Source organism: Ambystoma mexicanum, chromosome 7p (genome assembly GCF_040938575.1).
Source record: "Ambystoma mexicanum isolate Mex_15411 chromosome 7p, UKY_AmexF1_1, whole genome shotgun sequence".
Taxonomy (NCBI): Eukaryota; Metazoa; Chordata; class Amphibia; order Caudata; family Ambystomatidae; genus Ambystoma; species Ambystoma mexicanum.
In genome coordinates this window covers 631,138,733-631,161,422 of record NC_090939.1, presented here as the reverse complement: position 1 = coordinate 631,161,422, position 22,690 = coordinate 631,138,733, and the positions used below count along the sequence as shown (strand labels likewise).

The 22,690-nt window shown below is 50.4% G+C and overlaps 1 protein-coding gene across 16 annotated transcripts in view; it reads right to left on the bottom strand.

Annotated features, from left to right (window-relative positions):
* The window catches only part of INPP4A (inositol polyphosphate-4-phosphatase type I A), a 2,396,889-nt gene that overhangs the window by 454,861 nt on the left and 1,919,338 nt on the right, over positions 1-22,690 (bottom strand). The window lies entirely within an intron of this gene.

Below are 22,690 nucleotides of genomic sequence, written 5' to 3'. Positions count from 1 at the left end.
ATCGCCCATTCTCCCCTGCTGGGGAAACCTGCTGGCGAACCTCCGGCACTTGGCATTCGTCGCCGTCGTGAATACGTCGATCTGGGGATTGCCCGATCGTCGGAATAGGAGATCCACTTGATCCTGCCGCAGCTCCCACTCGTGGCATGAGCGCAGCTCCCTGCTATGTGAGTCAGCGATGGTGTTCTTTATTCCTGCTAGGTGGAAGGGTACCAGAAACATCCCTTGGGCGACAGCCCAGTGCCACAGATCCTGCACTTCCTTGGATAGGGCTGGGGATCTGGTGCCCCCGTGCTTCCGGATGTAGAACATCGTGGTGGTGTTGTCGTTGAAGACCCTTACCATTTTGCCCTTGAGGGATGGAAGGAACGATTAGAACACGGCTCGGAGCTCCAGGACATTGATGTGTAGTGACCTCTCATCCGGGAGCCAAAGGCCTCTTGCGTGGAGATCTCTGGTGTGCGCTCCCCATCCCTCCAGGGAGGCATCCGTCGTCACCGTTTCCTGATGTGCCGGGGTCTGGAAGTCCATGCCTGCCGCCAGATGCGCGCAGGTGCCCCATCACTGGATCGCTGGGCAGAAAGTCTCGTTGAGTGAGATCCTGTCTTCGAAGTTGCCCGTCGCTTGCATCCAATAAGCGTCGAGGAACTCCTGCAGGGGTCGCATCCGCAGCCTGCATAGGTGCACAAGGTAGATGCACGAGGACATCATAACGAGAAGGGACTTGATGGACCTCACCCTGGCCACGTCCATGGTCAACAGTCGTTGTACTTGCCCAGGATGGCCTCCGTCCTTTTCTCCGACGGCGAAGCCAATCGCGCCACTGTGTCGAGCCTGGCTCCCAGGAACAGGGCGACTTGCGAAGGTACCAAGTGGGATTTTGTGAAATTGATCGAGAATCCCAGATCCGTGAGCAGTTGGATGGTCTTCGCTGTGTGATCGAAGGAGAGTTCTCTTGACTTTGCTCGGACAAGCTAATCATCCAGGTAGGGGTAGACGTGGATCCCCTGCAGGCGCAGCCGCGCCGCCACTGGTGCTAGGCACTTGGTGAACACTCTGGGCCCCGACTTCAATCTGGGAAGTGCCTTGAACTAGTATGGTCGCCCTTGGACCACAAATCGAAGGAATTTTTGATGTCTTTCCAGAATGGGGATGTGGAAGTAGGCATCTTCCAAGTCCAGCGACGATAGGAAGTCGTCTTCCTCCAGTTGTCCATGCATGTGGTGGAGGGTGACTGTAGAAATCAGGACAGTAGCCGATGTGGAGTTTTTGTAGACCTTTATTACACACTGGTTAAATGTAATGTCTTAACCACGGTAGTTGGACTCCAGGTTGACCCCACAGTTACTTCACTGTGAGTAAAAGGCACCAGGAGTTCCTCTTCTCTTGAAGTGTCTCCTACTCTCACGCACCCGGATAGGCCCACCAGTTGCTCTCACTCTCCTCTCCTTCTCCCTGCAAAAAGCAACCCAAATGCCATTAGGCCAGTCCCTTTTATACCTGGTGCTTGGAGGGAAAAAGGGCCAATCAGGGACAACTTCCCTCCCCCCCTTTCCGATTGGTGGGGACTCTAGGCACCCACCCTCTATGAATAGAGCTGCCTCCTCCCCTCCTCCTCCTTTACTCTGGCTGCCTGGTTCCGGCTCCTCCTCCCTGTTGTCAGCCACGCCCTCTCCATCGTCCCCGCCCCCCCAACATGGTGTCTCCCTTGAGGCATGCTTCCCAGAGGCCCGTCCTGCTCGAGGCCCCATGCTGCTGCTAGGGGTCTGCCCTGCTAGAGGTAAGGAGGGGTTTCTGTTTTGTTCCCCCTGTCGGGTTCCTGCCCAGCTGTCTGGCGCACCTCCGACGCTGAGCGGTCGGCACGAGCCGGGCTCTCCAATTCCCGAGCCTCGCCGCCGCTCGCCGCTGGAGGCTGCCGAGGTACGCTGTGTTCGCGGGTCTCCCAGCCGCAGCGCCAGTGGACCGGGTCCTCGTGGGCACACGTGGCGCTGCGGCTGCAACGCCGGCAATGTCGCGGGACGCCGACAAGGCTCTCCCTTTAACAGGGACACCTCCCCGGCGCCCGCCCTCAGCGTCGCACACGCCCGCGGTACAGCGGGCTCCGCTGGCCGTGCGTCCCGCTCTCCGTCCACCCTCACATCCTCACATACCCCCACCACAGATCCAGGCCGGTCGGGCCGGATCGAACTCCTGGACAAGTAATCCGCCACCAGCTGAAAGCTGGCAGGTCTATGTAAGGTAACGAAGTCGAAGGGCTGGTGGGACAGGAACCATCGCAGAACTCGTTGGTTGGAGTCCTTGTGTCTCGCCAACCACTGCAGTGGTGCATGGTCGGTATATAACGTAAACTTCCTCCCCAGTAGGTAGTATCGCAAAGAGTCCACCGCCCATTTAATGGCGAGACATTCCTTTTCGATAGTGGAATACGCTAACTCATGCGGAAGGAGCTTCCGACTCACAAAACAGATCGGTCGTAGGAACCCGTCTACCTCCTGCGTCAGGACCGCCCCCAACCCCATGCCAGAGGCATCCGTCTGCAGGAAGAAATGCTTCCGGAAGTCCGGGCATACCAACACCGGGTGGGATGATATACTGCGCTTCAGCCCCTCGACGGCCAGTATGGCTGCGTGATTGGTTGACAGGTCCAGGGAACCCCCAATTTTCAACGCCTCGGTCAGTGGCGCAGCCAGGGAAGAAAAACCGGGAATAAAGCGCCTATAGTACCCTATAAACCCCAAGAAGGCCCTAATTTGTTTTCTGTTAGTTGGTACTGGGATCCCCTGAATAGCCTCGATTTTGGACACTTGTGGCCGAATCACGCCGCCACCGACTATATGTCCGAGGTACTTGGTTTCCTGGGTTCCTAGTACCAATTTCGCTGCGTTGATGTGGAGTCCGGCCTGGGTCAGGGTGCCGACCACCTCGCGTAGATGGGTTAGGTGGTCATTCCATGATGCGCTGTATATCACGATGTCGTCCAGGTAGGCTGCAGCGTACTGGTCGTGGGGCTGTAGGAGGACGTCCATCAGCCTCTGAAAGGTGGCCGGAGCCCCATGCAACCCGAATGGTAGTACTTTATACTGAAAGAGCCCCTGGGGTGTAGCAAATGCGTTTTTTTTCTTTGTCAGATTCCTGTAGTGGGATCTGCCAGTATCCCTTGGTGAGGTCCAAGGTACTGAGGTAACGGGCAGCACCCAGCCTTTCCAGCAGTTCATCCATCCTGGCCATGGGATAGGCTTCGTAGTGGGATATCATGTTGAGTTGCCTAAAGTCCATACAAAATCGTACAGCCCCGTCTGGCTTGGGTACGAGTACGATTGGAGAACACCACGCACTGGTTGATGGTTCAATAATATCCAATCTAATCATTTCTTCGATCTCCTTCTTAATGATCAACCTTCGGGCCTCTGGGATCCTGTAGGGTCTCAGCCGGACTATCTGTCCGTTTAGGGTTTCGATACGATGCTCCATTAGGCCGGTCCTTCCAGGTAAATGGGAGAAGGTGTTGCGGTGTGGTTTGAGCGTCTCCAGGATCTCGTTCTTCATGTGTTCAGTGAGTGTTTCACCCCACTGCACCGCATCCAATATCCTGGGTGGCTAGAATATCGACCGGGGCAGGCTCGGTCCATTTCTTCAGCAGGTTTATATGGTAGACCTTATGTGATGGGCTTCGGTCAGGTTGGTATATCCGGTAATTCACTGGTCCCACCACGTCCTTCACCACATAAGGACCTCTCCACCGAGCCAACATTTTGTTTGTACTGGTGGGTAGTAACACCAGTACCTTATCCCCTGGTTCTAGCTTTCTTAGGCGACAGCCCTTGTTGTATGTCTTCTCCTGCCGGTCTTGGGCTATACTTAGATGGGATTCTGCTAGTCCCCTCAAAGTAGACAGATGGTTCTTAAGGTCCTCAGCGTACTCGGTGAGGGACGTTTCCTTAGTGTTTTCCCAGTCCTCCTTAACCAGATCTAGGATTGTTCTGGGCTGTCTTCCAAACAGCAGCTCGAATGGGGAGAATCCTGTCGAGGACTGGGGGTGTCCCTTAATACCATTAGGATCAGGGGTATGACTCTATCCCAGTCCTTCCCCTCCTGGTCTGTTACCCTCTTCATCATTTTCTTTATCGTTTGGTTGTACCTCTCCACCAACCCATCCGTTTGGGGGTGGTAGACTGAGGTACGCAGCCGTCTGATCTGTAGTCTTTCACAGACTTGTCGCATGACAGCCGACATGAAGTTTGTACCCTGATCGGTGAGGATTTCGGTGGGTAGGCCTACCCGTGCGAAGTAGGGGATGAGTTGGTCACATATCTGGTTAGCCGACGTCCCCTTTAGGGGGAAGGCCTCGGGGTACCGGGTGGCATAATCCACAATGACCAGCAGGTATCGATATCCACGACTGACTGGCTCGAGCGGGCCTACCAGATCTATACCTATCCTTTGAAAGGGTATGGTGATCAAGGGCATCCGCTGAAGAGGCGCCTTGGCTGGCTTTTCCCCACTCGTCAACTGGCAGATTTTGCATTCCTTACATAATTTCGCCACCTCCCCATAGACCCCTGGCCAGTAGAAACGTTTTAGAATGTTTTGCTGTGTCTTTAGGGAGGCCATGTGGCCGCCACACGGGTGATTATGTGCCAACTGGAGGACAATGCCCCTGTGTGTTTTGGGTAGGAGTAGTTGTTCCCTCCGTGCTCCTCCCTCCTCTTGGTAGACCCGATAGAGCAGGCCCTGTCTAGATGTAAAACCGGCTCCCTTGGTCAGGTCTGGGTCCCCATTTGTGATGGCCCTTTCGCGGGCCAATGTTAAGGTAGGGTCCATCAAGGTTTCTCCCCGGATGGAATCCTCATGGTCCTCCGGGTTCCAGGCTATCCGTTGGGTGGCATACATGGAGGCGCACTGAGCAAGGCGAGCTTCCCTTCTTTTCCTAGCGGGTCTCTCTCGTCCCTGGGTGTTCGGGGGGATGGGCTCCCTGGCAAAGGGTGCTTCTTCCCACCATCCCTGGTCTGTAACGCTCACCTGATTCCCGCAGAGGCGCCGGTCTTGACTTGGTGAATGCCGTATCTTCAAAGGTGATGTGTAACACACGGTTGGCTCTTTGGGCTGGACCTCTGTGCACTGTATGTCTGACTCGAAGAGTAAGATGTCTGCAGATAGAAAATATGGGATTAATGAACTGGGGTTATTGGGTGCCTCTCTCCTCTTCCCTTTCTCTTCTCCTGTAGAACCCCAAAGGTTAACGCCCTCACCTTAGGTAAGTGAACGCCGAGCTTTCCATCTGCCTCGGGGCAGGGTGCCGTAACCAGTTTCTTCACTGGATAAGGGTGCAGGCCTCTTGACCTCAGAGGACTGCTGTCTGTCGTTAACTGCACGAACGGTAAGTTCTGGGCACTTCAAATGTCTTAAAAGTCTTTTGTAATGATATCTCTTGTTTTGCAGGGTTCCGGCGATGGCGGATGGCTGGCTGATGAGAGTTGAGGATCGAACCCACGTGAGGAATAGAAGCGCCTGGAAGCACGTAAGTAAGCGCTTGTAGCCTGCTTCACGATGCGCACTAACTGTCCCTTTTATCTTGCAGGTACAAGTTCGGAGCTTTAGAGAAGCTGAAGGGTGCTGGAATACCCACTGGATTCGGCGTGGGAAGGAGTAATGGCACATGAGTAATAAAGTTGCCCAATGTCTTTAAATGCACCTTCTTTTGTCTTTCAGATGCGGGATGCAGCGCCGAAGGCCTCCGGAGCGTGCGAAGAGCTAGTAAGCTTTTGTCTTTCAGATGCCGGAATGCAGTGCGAAGACCTCCGGAGCATGCGAAGAGTAGGTAAGCCTTTGTCTTTCAGATGCCGGAATGCAGCGCGAGGCGTTGGTGACAGCCGATGGACCAGGTAAGAGATGCGCTGCCACTGAAGACCGTAGTGCTAACCTGTTCTTTCTTTGTCTTTACAGGTGCTGCTGAAGACTGGATTCCAGGATGGTAAGCCTTTGTTCCCTTAGGCCCAGGATCAGAAGCAGAAGACACGATGAGCGTTCTGCTGCAGAGAATGCAGAATAACGCAAAGCAAGATTCATCCATCGGGTGTGGTTTAAATAGCCTCCTGTAGTGCTTAGGTGTCTCCTTCGACAGCCACGCCTAGGTAAGAAAAGAGTTCCTGCTTTCCAGAAGAGTTCCAGTGTTCTGAACCTAGGGAGTGGCTCCTGCCCCACCCAACAGGAAAAGTAGTCCCAAACAGAAGAGGATCAGGGGTTCAACTGGCAGGTAAGTAAGCAGCATGGTCTGCTGCAGGTAAGTCTACCCAAGCATTATGAGCCCGGCGCTTCCAGCGCTGGGACTGGGCATCTTTATGAGCCTGGTGCCACTGGCGCCAGGACATGGTCCAAAAGGTCCCAATTGGGACTGGCTGGCACTCGGAACCGGGGTTATGGGTCTGCTTCCAAGGGAGTCGGGCAAGTCCTGATCTTTTGGAAGCAGAGATCATGACAGCACCCCCCCTCAAGGCCCCTCCCAAACCGGGCTTCTCCGGGGGTTTGGGCTTGTTAGGAAATGTTCGATGAAATCTTTTGATTAGACGAGGCGCGTGGACATATTCTGCAGGTTCCCAGGATCTTTCTTGGGGACCGTAGCCTTTCCAGTCAATCAGGTAAAATAGTTTAGATTTGGAGATCTTGGAATCCAGGATGCTTTTGACTTCAAACTCGAGTTCTCCATCAACTAGAATAGGTTTTGGAGATGTAGTTAGTCGGGTTTGAGGTTGCACGGGTTTTAATAGAGAGACGTGGAAGACCGGATGTATCTTCATGTGAGGGGGCAAGTCCAACTTGACCGCTACTGGATTTACTATGGTAGTGATGGAATAGGGACCAAGGTATCTTGGGTTGAATGTGCGTGGTCCTTTTAGAGGTAGATATTTGGTGGATAACCAGACTTGATCTCCTACTTGATATTGGGGGGCTTCCTTCCGATGTTGGTCTGCTCCTTTCTTGTATTGTTCTTTAGCCCTTTGAAGGTGAGAAACGGCTTCTTTAAAGGCTTGGGTGATTGTAGAATGCAGGTGGTCTACTGCTGGTGTTCCAAGATCTTGGAGTGGATCCAACTCCGAGGTTCGAGGGTGACTACAGTTTAAAAGAAAAAACGGGGTCTTCCCAGTTCCCGAGTGGACAGAGTTATTGTAGGCATATTCGGCTATCCAAAGGATATCTTTCCAAGTTTTTTCAGTTTGTTGTAGCATGCAGCGCAAATACTGTTCCAGAGTTTGATTGGTCCTCTCGGTTTGTCCGTCGGTTTGAGGGTGGTGGCTGGTCGAAAGTCTCACATCAATTTGAGCCGACCGACAGCAACTTCGCCAAAAATGAGAAATAAATTGACTACCTCGATCCGAAATTAGAACTGAAGGAAAACCGTGCAGTCGGACGATGTTTTCGAGAAATTCTCGGGCCGGAGTTGCTGCTGTTGGTAAGCCTTTGAGTGGAATGAAATGCGCCATCTTGGAGAATAGGTCCACGATTACTAGGATCGTATTGTATCCGGAGCATGGAGGTAGATCGGTGATGAAGTCCATAGAAAGCGTATGCCAAGGGCGAGGCGGGATGTCAATAGGGCGTAAGAGGCCGGCTGGTTTTTCCTTTTGACTCTTGTTTTGGGCGCATACTCCACAGGACATTATAAAGTCTCTGATATCTTTTTTCCAAGACGGCCACCAGAAGTAGCGCTTGATCTTTTCCGAGGTCTTGGTCATACCGGGATGTCCTTCCATTAAAGAATCGTGATAACAAGAGATTACCTTTTTCTGTAAATCTGTGCTGGGCAGGTATAACCGTTCTTGGAAATATAATAGGTTGTCCTTCACCGTAAAGTCCTTTCCCTGCAGATGCCAATTCTGTATGTCTGCTGGAGTTACCAGTAGCCTGGCTTTATCCTTAACTTCCTCTATGGATTGTGTGGCGATTACACCTAGAATTCTTTGTTCGGGAATGATAGGTACAGGTTTAGGATTGATCAAATGTTCTTCCACTCCCATCCGAGAAAGGGCATCAGCTTTACCGTTTTTTGTACCAGGTCGATAGGTAATTATGAAGTCAAACTCGGCAAAGAATAGTGCTCAACGGAGTTGCCTAGAGGATTGAGCTTTTGCGGTTTTCAAATATTGCAGGTGTCGGTGATCTTTAATCACAGTAACGGTGTGTCGGGCCCCCAGAAGATAATGCCGCCAAGCCTTAAAGGCGGACTTGATAGCTAGAAGTTCCTTATCAGTAATAGTGTAATTGATTTCAGGAGGCGAGAATTTGCGGGACCAAAATGCCACGGGATGCAACTGATTGGTTACTGGGTCCTTTTGTGATAGAACTGCCCCCATGGCAAGGCTCGAAGCATCAGTTTCAACGATGTAGGGGAGTTCTGGGCGAGGATGTTTTAAGATCGGTGCAGAGATAAATCTAGTCTTCAAATTCTGGAAAGCTTGTTCCGCCTCGGTAGACCATTCAAAACGTTTGTTTTTATTTAACAAGGCGGTGATGGGCTGGACTATTCGAGAGAATTCGGGGATAAACCTGCGGTAAAAGTTAGCAAAGCCTAACATGCTTTGAACACCTTTTACGGAGGATGGCGATGGCCATTTGAGAATTGCATCGACCTTCTTTGAATCCATACGCACTCCGCTAGGTGATAATATGAATCCCAAGAATTCAACTTCAGTCACGTTGAAAACACATTTTTCCAACTTAGCGAAAAGTTTGTGTTGACGCAATCTCTCGAGGACCATTTTCACGTGTTTCCGATGTTTAGTTTCCGATGAAGAATAAACAAGGGTGTCGTCAATGTAAACAACAACACACACATCTATGAGCTCTCTGAGGACATCGTTCATAAAATATTGAAAGGCGGCCGGGGCATTGCAAAGTCCGAAGGGCATGACCTGACCTTCAAATAGCCCATACTTGGTGCGGAAGGCCGTCTTCCATTCATCGCCCTCTTTTACTCGTACCAAGTGGTAGGCTCCTCTAAGATCCAGCTTTGTATATATGCATGGTTTTCTGACTTGGTCCAGGAGTTCAGGGATCAAAGGTAACGGATATCTATTCTTAACGGTGATCTGGTTCAGGGCGCGATAATCTATACAAGTTCTAAGGTCCCCTTCTTTTTTTGGAACGAAGAACAAAGCTGAGGAAGCAGGGGACTTGGAAGGACGAATAAACCCATTCGCTAGGTATTGATCCAGGTATTGTCGGAGGTGAAGATTCTCAGGCTCGGTGAGGGCATAAATTCTACTACAAGGAGGAGTAGATCCAGGTATCAGGTCTATCTGGCAGTCATAAGACCTATGAGGAGGTAGAGAGTTAGCCTGATCCTTCCGGAAAACATCTTGGAATTCTAGGTATTCAGGAGGTAACTGGGGAGCCTCCGAGGAATTGCTGCCAGTGCAACACCAGGTCGAGGGTGACAAGTAGAGACACATTCTGGAAACTGAACCGTTCTTGCTCGCCAATCGATCTGAGGATTGTGCTTCTCTAACCAAGGAATTCCTAGAATAATCTGGAACTGAGGGGCCTTGATCACATCGAACACGATCTTCTCATGGTGTCCATCTTAACTTACTTGCGTCACTTCTTGGGTGGTATGCGTTACTGGTCCGGAGGCTATCTCCGTACCATCCACCGTAGTAATGACGTCCTTTACAGCCTTTGGACTAAGAGTCAGATTCATCCTCAAAACCATTTCATGATCCACATAATTGCCGATGCACCGCTGTCGACGTAAGCTTCAATCGCATGCAATTGATCCGGATGTTCAGGGCTAATGAGGACCATAGGTATCATGAAATGCGAGGTCACGGAACTGGTTTTAACGTTCGGCAAGAGGACCTCTATTCTTGTCGGGCGAGGTCGTTTCCCTGCTCAGAGTTTGTGACCCTGGTAACTGCAGCTCCTACTGCCTTCTTGGCTGGTTTCACCGGACAGTCTCGAAGAAAGTGCCCCGAGTTTCCGCAATAGAGGCATAATTGCAGCTGTTTTCTCCTTTCCCGCTCCTTTTGTGTTAGTGGTCCTTTCAGGCCCCCTATTTGCATGGGTTCCCCGGAGTCTACTCCTTTGGTAGGAGTTGGTGGTTTGGAAAATACTCGAGCATCAAACTTGGAACGATCGACCTTCCTGTTCTGCAGTCTGTGGTCAATTTGAACGACTAAGTCAATATAGTCCGAACAGCTGGGACTGGGCATCTTTATGGGCCTGGTGCCACTGGCGCCAGGACATGGTCCAAAAGGTCCCAATTGGGACTGGCTGGCTCTCGGAACCGGGGTTATGGGTCTGCTTCCAAGGGAGTCGGGCAAGTCCTGATCTTTTGGAAGCAGAGATCATGACAGGTCTAGGGCTTTGATAGTCTGGTGGAAGTGGGGCAGATCGGTCCCAATCACCACTGGGGCGGGTAAGGAGGGGAGGACGGCAGCTCTCATCTCTGCAATGTTAGGGCCCACCTCTACTGTTATGGAGTTCATGGGGTAGGTCCTCACATCCCCATGTATACATCGAATTGGGATACTAACATTGGTGAGGTAAGGAGAATCACTTACGGTTGGTAGTACCGCCGTCTGCCGACTTCTACTGTCGAGTAGGGCCCTGGCTTGGTTCCCGTCTACCCGGACGTCCATCTCGTAGAGACCTTGGCATCGTGGTCCTTGCTCGGTCCTCATGAATCCGATCTCCATCGGTTCGGTGCCTCTCTTCCGGGGACAAAACCGGGCTATATGGCCCCACTCGCCACAGTCATAACATTGCGGTTGCCGGTATCCCGTGGACAACGGGGTGGACCGCGGGTCGGGACCGCTCCTCTTCTCCTCGGATCCAGAAGGGCGTCCTTCCATTGCTCTCCATTTGGGAGGCCCTACTCGCAGGCTCTTGGTTGTGAGGGGTTCCAACGGTGGCAGCGGGTTGGGAATGGGAGATCCGACTCCAAAGGGTTTACCCGCTCCCCCTGCCTTTTGGTAGGCCGACGCTATGTCCACAGCCTCAGATAAGGTGGGCCTGTGATGTTGTCGGACCCATCTTTGCATCGGAGGGGGTAGGGCCTCAATGAACGGCTCGAGGGTGTCCTTATCTAAGACATCTTGGAGGCCTGTTCCCGGTACTTGTAACCACTTCTCGGTGAGGTCTTTAACCCGGTAGAAGAGTTGTCGAGGGTTCTCCCCCGGTTTGAGTTTAGTGTCGCGCAGCCTCATTCTGTAGGCCTCTTCGTCAAGTCCCAACCGGTCCAATACTGCCTTTTTGATTTCAGCGTAAGGCGTGGTTCCGTTTGGGTTAACGGCCTGGTAGGCACCTTGCATGATGCCAGACAAAAGGGGAGCAACATACTGGCCCCAGCGGTCCACCGGCCACTGAGCGTTTCGGGCGATCCTCTCGAATGTGGTGAAAAAGAAAGCCGGGTCTTCGCCTTCCTTGAATTTCTGCAACACTGCAGAAGGGACCATGGGCTAGTTTCGGGTGCCGGTGACAGCATCCGTCAGGTGTTTTATCGTCTCTTGATGTTTGTCCTGAGAGGTGGACTGCAGGGTACCCTGCAATTGTATTGCCTGCTGAAAGGCTTGGCGATCAGCGGCCGCCTGCTGGGCCTGAAGTTGGAAGAGCTGTTGTAACTGTTGTTGCCCCTCTGACAGTGTCTGTATTATTTTCTCCATCGTGTTCTCTTTTATCCTGCCGACTACGCCACTTGTAGAAATCAGGACAGTAGCCGGTGTGGAGTTTTTGTAGACCTTTATTACACACTGGTTAAATGTAATGTCTTAACCACGGTAGTTGGACTCCAGGTTGACCCCACAGTTACTTCACTGCGAGTAAAAGGCACCAGGAGTTCCTCTTCTCTTGAAGTGTCTCCTACTCTCACGGACCCGGATAGGCCCACCAGTTGCTCTCACTCTCCTCTCCTTCTCCATGCAAAAAGCAACCCAAATGCCATTAGGCCAGTCCCTTTTATACCTGGTGCTTGGAGGGGAAAAAGGGCCAATCAGGGACAACTTCCCTCCCCCCCTTTCTGATTGGTGGGGACTCTAGGCACCCACCCTCTATGAATAGAGCGGCCTCCTCTCCTCCTCCTCCTTTACTCTGGCTGCCTGATTCCGGCTCCCCCTCCCTGTTGTCAGCCACGCCCTCTCCATCGTCCCCGCCCCCCAACATGGTGTCTCCCTTGAGGCATGCTTCCCGGAGGCCCGTCCTGCTCGAGGCCCCATGCTGCTGCTAGGGGTCTGCCCTGCTTGAGGTAAGGAGGGGGTTCTGTTTTGTTCCCCCTGTCGGCTTCCTGCCCAGCTGTCTGGCGCACCTCTGACGCCGAGCGGTCGGCACGAGCCGGGCTCTTCAATTCCCGAGCCTCGCCGCCGCTCGCCGCCGGAGGCCGCCGAGGTACGCTGTGTTCGCGGGTCTCCCAGCCGCAGCGCCAGTGGACCGGGTCCTCGTGGGCACACGCGGCGCTGCGGCTGTGGGCACCCGCGGCGCTGCGGCTGCAACGCCGGCACTGTCGCGGGACGCCGACAAGGCTCTCCCTTTAACAGGGACGCCTCCCCGGCGCCCGCCCTCAGCATCGCGCACGCCCACGGTACAGCGGGCTCCGCTGGCCGTGCCTCCCGCTCTCCGTCCACCCTCACATCCTCACAGTGACCATTCGGAACTTCTGGGACTTGATGTACTTGTTTAGACGACAAAGGTCCACGATGGGTCGCCAACTGCCGGTCTTCTTTCGGACGAGAAAGTATCGCGAGTACACTCCAGAGCCCCGTAGCCTCTTTGGGACGAGTTCGATAGCTCCCTTTCTTAGCTTCGCCCATACCTCCAGCAGCAGTTGTGGGATGTGGTTTTCCTTCCTGGCCACGGGTGGAATACGGGGACACCTCTTTTGAAATTCCAGGGTGTGCTCGCGGGCCAGGGCGTCCAGCACCCAACTGTCGGTGGAGATGGACTCTAACACGCCAACGAATTTCGCCAGCCGGCTGTTAGGGAGAATTCTCATTCAATGGCTAATTTCACTTACCATGTGAGTCCCCCAGCAGCTTTGCTGGATTTCTGGAGTTATTTTATTCCAATTGGTAAGAGTGTGAGCTTTTCCCCCACTCTTATCCATGTTTTGCCTTGTGTATTTCATCTGTTTTTGTGATTGTGGGCTCTGGAGTACACCACTTCAGTAGCCCCCTTCTTTTGTGTGTTACACAGCACCTTCAGTGCAGTAACACAGGGTTGTCTCTAAGACTTCCCAATGACTGCTTTTTCTGGGGCTGACTATTGTCCCACAGAAACAGGTAAAGTTGCCATTAACTTTACATAGTCAAATAACCACAGATCCAGTACACCCCATCTTACATGGAGTACTGGGAAGGGTTAATCCTTAGCCCTTTTTATCTGTACCTTCTAGAGCATTGTTTCGCTCTTTTAACAATCAGACTTGGCTGGTGGCAGTGGTATCTACCCTAACTTTTCTACCGCGATTATACTATATAAACGTGGTATTGTTTTAGGCTATTATGTTAGCCTCGAACATAAACCCGCTTGACCAAACACACTTTCTTTTGGCTCCGGTCGGGTTTATTCGCCATTTCTTTTTGTTAAAGTCCTTCTTGTGTTTTACTTTGCGCGGCAACCCAGCTTTGCCTTCTTTGTTCACCGTCTTTTGGTGGGCTTCTGCCAAGAAGCCCTCCTCTGGGCGCCTGGGTGTCTAGGTGGACTGAATGTGAGGGCGGGGCGTAGTCACCCCCTGCACAGGGTAGCCTAGGAAACCCAAGACGCACTTTGCCATGATTGGCGGAGGTGGTTGTCCGAGCCGGACAACCCCCCTGCTGCGTGATTGACAGCCAGGCTGTGTCAATGGGGGATTTTCACATAAAAGGCAGGACTCTTGGGCTGGAATTCAGAGTCGCCACTGGAACTACAAGGAAACGAAGAGAAGCGCAGAAGACGACTGCTGCAACTACCCCCGTCCCGGTGAAGCCCTGCTGCAGTCCTGAGCTATCTACCCTTCAACGACCAGAGAAGATCCAGTCCGGAGTCTTCTTCCCTTGAGCCTGGTGGGGTCAACCAGCTCATCTTCCAGAGGATCCTCTTCTTGGTCGAAATCGCTGCACACTGTTGTAGTGGTCCGGATAGCCATCTGAAGAGCCTCTCCTGTTTTTAAGGAGCGCACATTTTATTCACCGTCGCTGCTGCCGGCTTCATCCCTGTGTGGTGCAGACCCCTCCAGACGTCCTCCTTCGTACTGAAGCTCCAGGAACCGTGGGTCTGCAGGAAACTAGCAGGAACAACTGCCGTAGCACCAGCTTCTTCATTGAATAAGGTACTGTGTTCTGCTTGAGGAATTAGGGTGAATCCCTTTTCTTCGCCTCCAAGGCTTGCCCTCGTCTTCCTTCCTTCTTATAACTTTTGCTTCCTCTATCGACAATATCTAAGTACTCCTGGCTACGTTGAATCTTGAACTGTCCGACTGTGTGATCCTCGACAACAGGAACCCGGTTCCACTTGACACTGGCTCCGGCCTATTGACTTTTGTATTTCTGTCAGCGAGTGTTCTTTGATTTTGTCGGCCTTGAGAAAAGTATTGCCTATGATTTTTGCCCCCAACTGTCTCTGGTTAGCCCAGGTGCTAGGTGTGTTTTGCCCAGGTAACATTTCTTGAAGCAGATTTGCATTTATTTAATACGACTGAGCTGTCAAAAAGTGATCGCATGTGTATGCCCGGTAACGCCTTTTGTTTCACAACACCGGTCAGCCAAAACATAAGGTACTTACCTTGAGCTATTCTGTGCCAGGAGAATTGGTTGTTTGTAGTGTATTTTACGTGTGGTTTTGAATTAATAGAAGTGTTGTGTTTATAACAAATGGTTTAAAAATAAATGTACTTATATATTTTTACCTGAAACCTTGAATCAGTGTTTGCTTGAGTCACAGTAATTGTGGTCACTTTGGGTAATCTCTGCTACTGCTCATATACTCTTGAGATAAGCCTGGATGCTCCGCTACTGCTACCACTTTAACATAGCAGTACAGGCTTGTACCAAAGGTGAACTTGTATTACCACTTGTAGTCTTAATTGTGTGTAGTGGTCCCTAAGGGCACTGCACAGGATTCTGCCTAACACCGGACTCCCACCGGGGTGCTCGGGTGGGAGCCCGACGCCACGGCCGGTTCAATCCTTTTTCATCGCAGCCTTGCCGCCTTGGCCTCCTTGGCGACGACGACGGGATCCTCCTGTCTTGCCGTGTCCTCTGTAGGCCTCCTGTAATGAGGAGCGGGCTGCTTGGCGGTACGACGAGGAACCGCCGCCGAATCCGTTGGAGGCACTATGCTTGCCTCCGGAGTTCCGAAAAGACGGCCGTCGTTGTTGAAGAACACCCAGGGCCCGAGCCGTCTCGGTGTCCGCCTTGATGACCTGTAGTGACTCGTCCACCGTCTTGCAGAACAGGTTGTTCCCGTCGAAGGGCATGTCCAGAACCCTGGTCTGCACGTCTTGGCGGAAGTCGGTGGCCTCGAGCCAACCGCGGCAGTGAATGCAAAAGCTGTTGCCCATCTAACGAAAGCCGGTGTCAGCGATGTGTGTGGCCAACGTAATGGCGTGGTCCGACGCCACTTCGCCTTCCTGTAAGATCTCCAGGGCCTCAGCCCTCTTGTCGTCCGGAAGGAAGTCCAGGAAGGGAGCGATCTTGAACCACAGCTCCCTGTCATAGCGTTCCACGATCGCGAGGGCGTTGGCCGCTTTAATGGTCGTCGCCACCGACGAGATGACCCATCGTTCCATGGCGTCCAGTTTCTTCCCGTCGCCGCCCAGTGGGGATGTTGAAGTTGACGCCGTCACCCCCGCTGCTTTTTTCTTGGCTGCCGCGGAGACCACTGAATCCGGGGACGGCTGTGCCCTGAGACACATAGGGGCAGAGTCTGGGACCCGGTATTTCTTCTCATACCTGTCTCTCCAGGCAGGAGCCGTGGACGGCCCTCGTCCCACATGTTGTCCAGTAACGGGATTGAGAGGACAGTCTTCCTCTTGGCCTCCCGCCGTTGGTAGGGGAAACCTTCCTTCTTCTGTTCTTTGGGGCAGAGCTGGAAGAGCTCAGATGCCCTGGTGATCATGGCATGGAAGGAGCCAATTTCGTCAGGTGGGGAGGCCCGAGGAAATGGTGAGGGATGGTCCATTCCGTCGTCACCACCGTCGTCGTCCTTCCCCATCGTTGCCGTCTCCGTACCCGTCTCATCCCTCGGAGGAGGGGATGGGGGAGAAGGATGGACTCGCCTCCGCTTGCTAGGCAGGCTCCCCGACGGGCGAGGCTCCGCTGGGACGTCAGCGGGGGGTAAGGGCATCCTCGTTCTTATCTCCGTACACAGGGTCTGTATAGCCATCAAGATGGCCCCTGAATTGTCCTGTGGTACGGGTACCGGCTGCAACGGGACCGACGGTTGGGGTGCGGGGTCCTCCGCAGCCCGATCTTCTTCGTAGCCCCCCCGTCGCTTTCCCTGTGGGCCCTGGATTCCTCGAACTTCTTGTCCAAGATCCTTTGGATGCTCGCCAACTCATCCTCAAAGGTGGTAACCCTGTCCGTTATGGCTACCGTGCCCCCCCCTCTTTTCCCTGCTGGGGCTTCACGGGGGTCTTCTCGATAGGCAGAAAAGACTATTCCCTACTGGGTGGCAGGGAAACTCTAGCCCCTGAAGTCACCTCCACTGGGGAAGCCTCTGTAGGTTTCACCAGGGCCACCACGACTCCCTCAATAGAAGCCTTAGCCGGGTGAATCAGGGCCCTCACGACCTTGGGCGTGCCTCAGGCCTTCACCATGGGGGAAGGGTCCCTGCCTCGCTCGCCCTCAGCTGTGTCCGTGGGATCGACCAGGGCTTCTCCCAAAGCTTACCTCGGTTCTCCGACTTCCTCTTCAACGAGCCAGAGCGTTGGCTCGTGGGTTATGGCGTCGGTGATAGTGCGCCCTGTCTGGCAGCCGAGGAGCCCGACTGATCGCACTGCCGGTGCCCACGGACTCACAGTGCTTTGCCTTTTGTGGGGCCACAATCGACGGAGCGCCCTCAAAGGTCTAATAAGACCGCTCAGGTTTCTTCTTCTTCTCACCTGCTGCTGGGCTCCTCCCCTACAGCCATTTGGTGAGTCGAATACGATGATCCTTCATTGTCCGTTCGGACATATTCTTACAAAACGCACAGTCCTTCTCCGCGTGCGATTTGTTGTTGTGAAGGCAGTAGAGGCACCGAGAGTGCTCATCCTCCTTGAAGACGTTCTGAACCCTGCAGCCAGGGCAGCTCCTGAACAGCTTGGATCCAGTAGGCGTCATGCTTCCCTTGTCATAGGCCATGTCCACGCAGGGTAGGCCTCAAGATCTTCTGGAATCCTCAGAGAAGTGGAAACACGACGAAAAATGCCCTTGAGGGGCGTAGAAGGTTTCAGAAAATGGGTCCCCGTTAATCGGAAGCGAAGTCGGTGGAGCTTGAGGCTCGACTGACCGAAAATATAAGAGTAAACTCTTGGAAAAAACACAAAAGCAGTAAAAGCTCGAGAGCTACAGCACGAGGACTCCCAACACTTGAACGTGCAGTGAAAATCTGAAGATGGCTGGCAGAGGAGGGGCTTAGGTAGAGGGCAGTCATTGGCTGGAGGCAGTATGACCCAGAGACCAGTGATTGATTACTAGTAGAAAGTCTAGGCTGAAACTGATTTTTTCTTTACTGAGGATTCTCAGCCTGACGACTGGGAATATTCATGAGCATGTGAATCCATGCCAGACCCCATGCTGGAGAACATCACGTCCGGACACAGGAATGGAAACTTCTGAGGGACATCGATGCAAAGGCGCACAGCGCCCTCTGCTGTCGAAAATAAATCTGAGACTGCATAGCAGTATACGAATATATAAAAGATGAGGAATCCATGGCAGTACACGATCCATGAGAAATGCAGTATTTATCTGTAAGCACTGTTCTTACAGAGATAGGGAGTAACTGTAAAGGATTATCATATGCGCAAGGTGTAATAGTTCCCCACAGGGGTCTCCTGGAACAAGGAAGGAACCATCAACAGCTGTTTGCACTATAAAAGGGGGAATAATGGGCGGTGGCTGCCTTTCTGGAGCAAGATGTAGAGTTTGTACCCTAATATTCACACTTTTACATAAGGTGGTATGATTTCTGGAATGAGTGTCGGAAATTGCGCTTGCATGCTTTTGAAGGTAGTTTCTGATAGCTACAAAAAAACATGTTTTGGTGCGCATTGTAGCTCATGCAGTGCATTGAACTCCCTCTACTAGAATGTGCATCATAAGGTAACAAGCCCAGCTTTGAAGGAGACATGTGAAGACACTGATAAAGATGAAATACCGACTTAGTTTTCCCAATACACCCTTCCTCTATTATCTTTGCCCCAATTAACCATCTCACACTTCTCATGCTTCTGCTCATGCTTTCCTCATCTCTCTCCCAAACGAGCAAATATGGGCATTCATCTTATTACCCTGGAAACCAATGTCCTGTCCACTGGAGACATTGCCAAAGGAATGATGAGCACAAAGCCACAGGGATTCAAAATTCAAAAGGACTCATTTATTTCTGCCAATGTTTTAGACAAATGAAGAGCAGATTTAGCATGAAATCACTGTTTACCCAACATGCATAGGTTCATGAAAATGCACATTTTACTATGTTTGAATGCTGTTGAGGTTTGTTTTTAAATAACTAAATAACAAACCAATTTGTTTTTTCTGCTCCTTTTCCCACTGACATTTGTTTTGACAGATCAAAAATAAAAGTGGTTAAAACAACACTTTTCCTTTTCACCCAATCTCACATTTTTGGCACCATATTAATCCCTTAATGGTAATTAATCCTTCATAAAGCGATCTTTTTAGGACATGTATAAAAAGGTTATTCTTCGATTAGATTTTCTTGGATAACTCCACTCCTGAAATTTTGGACGATAGTTGATTAAGCCCTAAATCATGATTTACAGCAGAAGACAAAACTATGCCTGCCAAAATTTTGTTATTTGATAAACAAATTCTCAGGGACATAGAAAAATGAAAATAATCAACCAAAATGTGTTCACCACAATCTCACCTTTCAAGACAAACAAGCTCTTAAGAATCTGAGGAGTAATAACAATCTTGTCATAGAAACAGATGATAATGGAAGGGCAATTGTCCTCACGACGAATTAACAATATAAAAACATGGTCATGGACATTTTGCAAACCCTCAGTCATTATCAGAAACTCACTAAAGATCCCATGCCCGACATAACTATGTTCATTGAAGATACCACATTGGTCGCTCTCCATAGATGTTGGATTTCCAAAAATGAATGGTAAACTGAATATTGGGATTAATGCCATTCAACCAGGTCTGAAACTCTGGCAAAATCTAATTGCGGGAAACATGAGACATCTACTGCGCCTGTGTGTAACTTTCTGCGGCAGCGGTTAGACACACATGCAACTGTAAGAAAGCAAAGAAATTCTTTTCACCTTATTCGTTAGGTTATCTTTGGAAGGGCACGTAGTGGTCCTTACCTTAATCCATTTGAATTCTTGATTTGTCCTACCAGGTCCATGCAAAATAGTCTGGCAATAGCGAGAGTGGTAATACCCCAATTTTTGAGTCTTTAAATAATTCTTTTAACAAAAGGTGAAGGAGGAAGTTGCACTGATTGGTTCTCTTTGTCTGCTCTTTTGACTCTGATCTCATCTATTGGAATTCCTTTACAAATGTATTTTAACATCATTACCACACCATGTCGGTCCCATAGTAATTTCTTTTTTATTGTCATTCAGTTTTCGGTCTGTGGCAATCGGCCAATTCCCTTGACAATATATACATCAGTGATTCTACATAAGGACATCTTGTTTAGGTCCTAATGAAGGCGACCACAGAACACTGAAACATTGTGCATGTCTGTTAACTCCTTTCTATGATGTACATATCGACCATTTTCATGTACCCTATGATTGAATAAGTTATCTTTTTCAATATACCCAACATTTGAATAAGCAAAGAATGGATTGTGTGACAAATCCCCGGTCTCAGCGGGAGGATCTCATGGTTAGGGGAACACCTGATGGAATTAGTGATGACCTGGGGAGAACATGGTATCCCCATAGCCCACCTAACTCTAACACACCTTCCCACCCTCTACCTGTAACATCTTCCCTAGTGTACCCATGCACCTTTGCCTTACCAGTGATGTAAAAAGTACTGGGACGAGGAAAAGTGTAGACTCCAAAAGGGAGTTGTATTCCCCTACGTACTGAGATGAGCAAGAGACCAACTGAACTAATGGGAGTTTGCAAGATCGGTACTGGGACGAGGAAGAAGTGTGGAAGAATGAAGATCACCTTCAAAAACCATTGTGAGCGGTCTAGTCTACACAAACTTTCTATTGTTCAGAACATACATGAAATAGAAAAGGGAAATCCGAACAGGGAGAGAGATTCTGCCTTGAGGAACCTGTGCCGCTGGAGGGACTGGGATGCTGAATGTGCAACGAACAGGACACTTGCCCACCAGCAGAAGCATCCTTGACATCTACCGCGGTCAAGTAGAAGAAGGAAGCCAGAACTCATCCAACCAGCTGTACAAAGGAACTGGAGTATGTCCTCCACACAGAGCACTCAGCCTGAAAGCAGGAAGCCGCTGTGGAACTGCCATAGAGCAGAGGGAGAGAAGGAAGTGTCAGACAGAGAGACCCAGAAGCCGCGAACAAAGACTGTTGAGCAGCCGGAGAAGAGTTGGGAAAGCGGGAGGCTTGCTGGGAACCCTGAGGGACCTTACCACACTGAGACACAGATCTGGGACCGCACCCAGTGAGAAGTGGCATCCAGAGTCATCTTCTTCGTGGCAGTCCCTGGCGGACTGGGAAACCAGGGCTGCCTAGATCATGGGAGAAAGAAAGAATAATTTGGCACCCAAGAGAAAGAAATCCATACAAAGGGTTCTGGGACCCAAGACAAAGAAATACACACAAAAGTGTCTGTGACCCAACAGAGTGAGGCAGTCTCTGGCAGACTGGGAAATCAGGGCTGCCTAGACTACAAGAGAGAAAAAGGAACCAATGGCAAGAGGTCTGAGACCCAATAAAGGGAAACCTGGCAGCATAGCAAGCCAGGTATACATCCTAAGAAACAAGAAGAGCTAACAAGGGTCTGGGACACACACATAATAACAAACTGCCTCCAAGATCATCCCTACAGTCACAGTACCTGGCAGGACAGGGAACCAGGTGGGCGGTGTGCTTGCTGTACGCTGTAGAGAGAGTTGGGGAAAGACCATGGGAAGAGAGAAATACCCTCTGGTGTTGTTGAACATAATAAAAGAGGCAAGAGAAGGGGAGTCACTCTCTTGCCACTGTGAAAAGCTGGCAAGAAACCAGGGGAAGAGAGAGATACCCTCAGGCGTTGTCGAACATTGTATAAAGAGTCAAGAGAAGGGGGACATTCTCTTGGCACTGTGAAGAACTGGAAAGAAAACAGAGGAAGGGAGAAATATCCTCTGGTGTAGGAGAAGGAAGTACGTCTTTTGGGACTGTGAGGAGCTGGAGAGAAACCAGGGGAAGAAAAACATACCAGGTGGTGTTGTTGAAGAGTGTACTAAGAGACAAGAGAAGGGAGTCATTCTCTTTGCACAGTGAACATTGACAAACAGGCCAGGAGAAGAATGGCACTTGTCCTGGCATTGTGAAAACTTGAGAAAGGCAAAAGGGGGAGGGAGACATCACCCTAACACTGACTGTGGAGATACAAGCCTTTTTGTACCGAGTTCCTTGCTGGAAAACCCAACCCAAGGAATCCTTTTTGAAACTTTGATTTGAATTTTCTAAGAACATTTCGTTTATGCATCCTGTGGAATTGAACTTAGCTGTCACCCAGAAGAAGGGAGCCATTATTATGGTCCAAGAAGACCATCTATTTTTCTTAGTTAGTTTTCTAGTGTAAGGGTCAGAAATAGGTTTTTGGACACAGAACGGTGAACTCTTTAGATTTAAATGGATATCCTGACAGATGCCTTAATATTGTTGAGGCAGGGAAACCCCTCTTAGAACTAGGGTCAGACAGGATGTTCTGTTTTATCTCCTCATTAATAAGCCTATAGTGAAAAGCTTGCCACCTGTGTGTCGGTCTCCTACTTCTACCTCCTCACAGTTGCCATTTTTTTTGGCTACTTTATGTTTTGCACATTTTTGATTTATACTGAGATCTTCCTATTGCATTCCACCATTGAATCAGAAATTCAATAGTGACCATGATCCTTGGGTTGAACCAGGCACAATGCACCTTAGAGCAGTATTTTGCAATTTTCAATCAAATGTTAATTTCTTGCATTGTACAATTAATTACATTCAGTAATCTGGTTATACAAAGTCATGTTCCTTGGACAGAATTATACATATATGCATTTTTGAATAATTCTTTGCACTTTGTAACCCAATGTCAAATGGGAATTTTTAACTTGGTTAGATGGTGCACAATGCACTTTTGGAGCTGAGAATTAGTTTTATTAAATTCATGATTGTATTAGGCATGTTGAATCCATAAATGTTTGTATGTTTTTTTAGTTTACTGTCTTTGTTAACATTTGTTATTGGTGAGATTTCATCATTTTGATCATTTAAGAAGGGAATACAAATACATTTACTCTTCTACATGTTGATAAAACCTATCTTCAGAATAAGGTAACAATAAAGGACCTCGAACTTC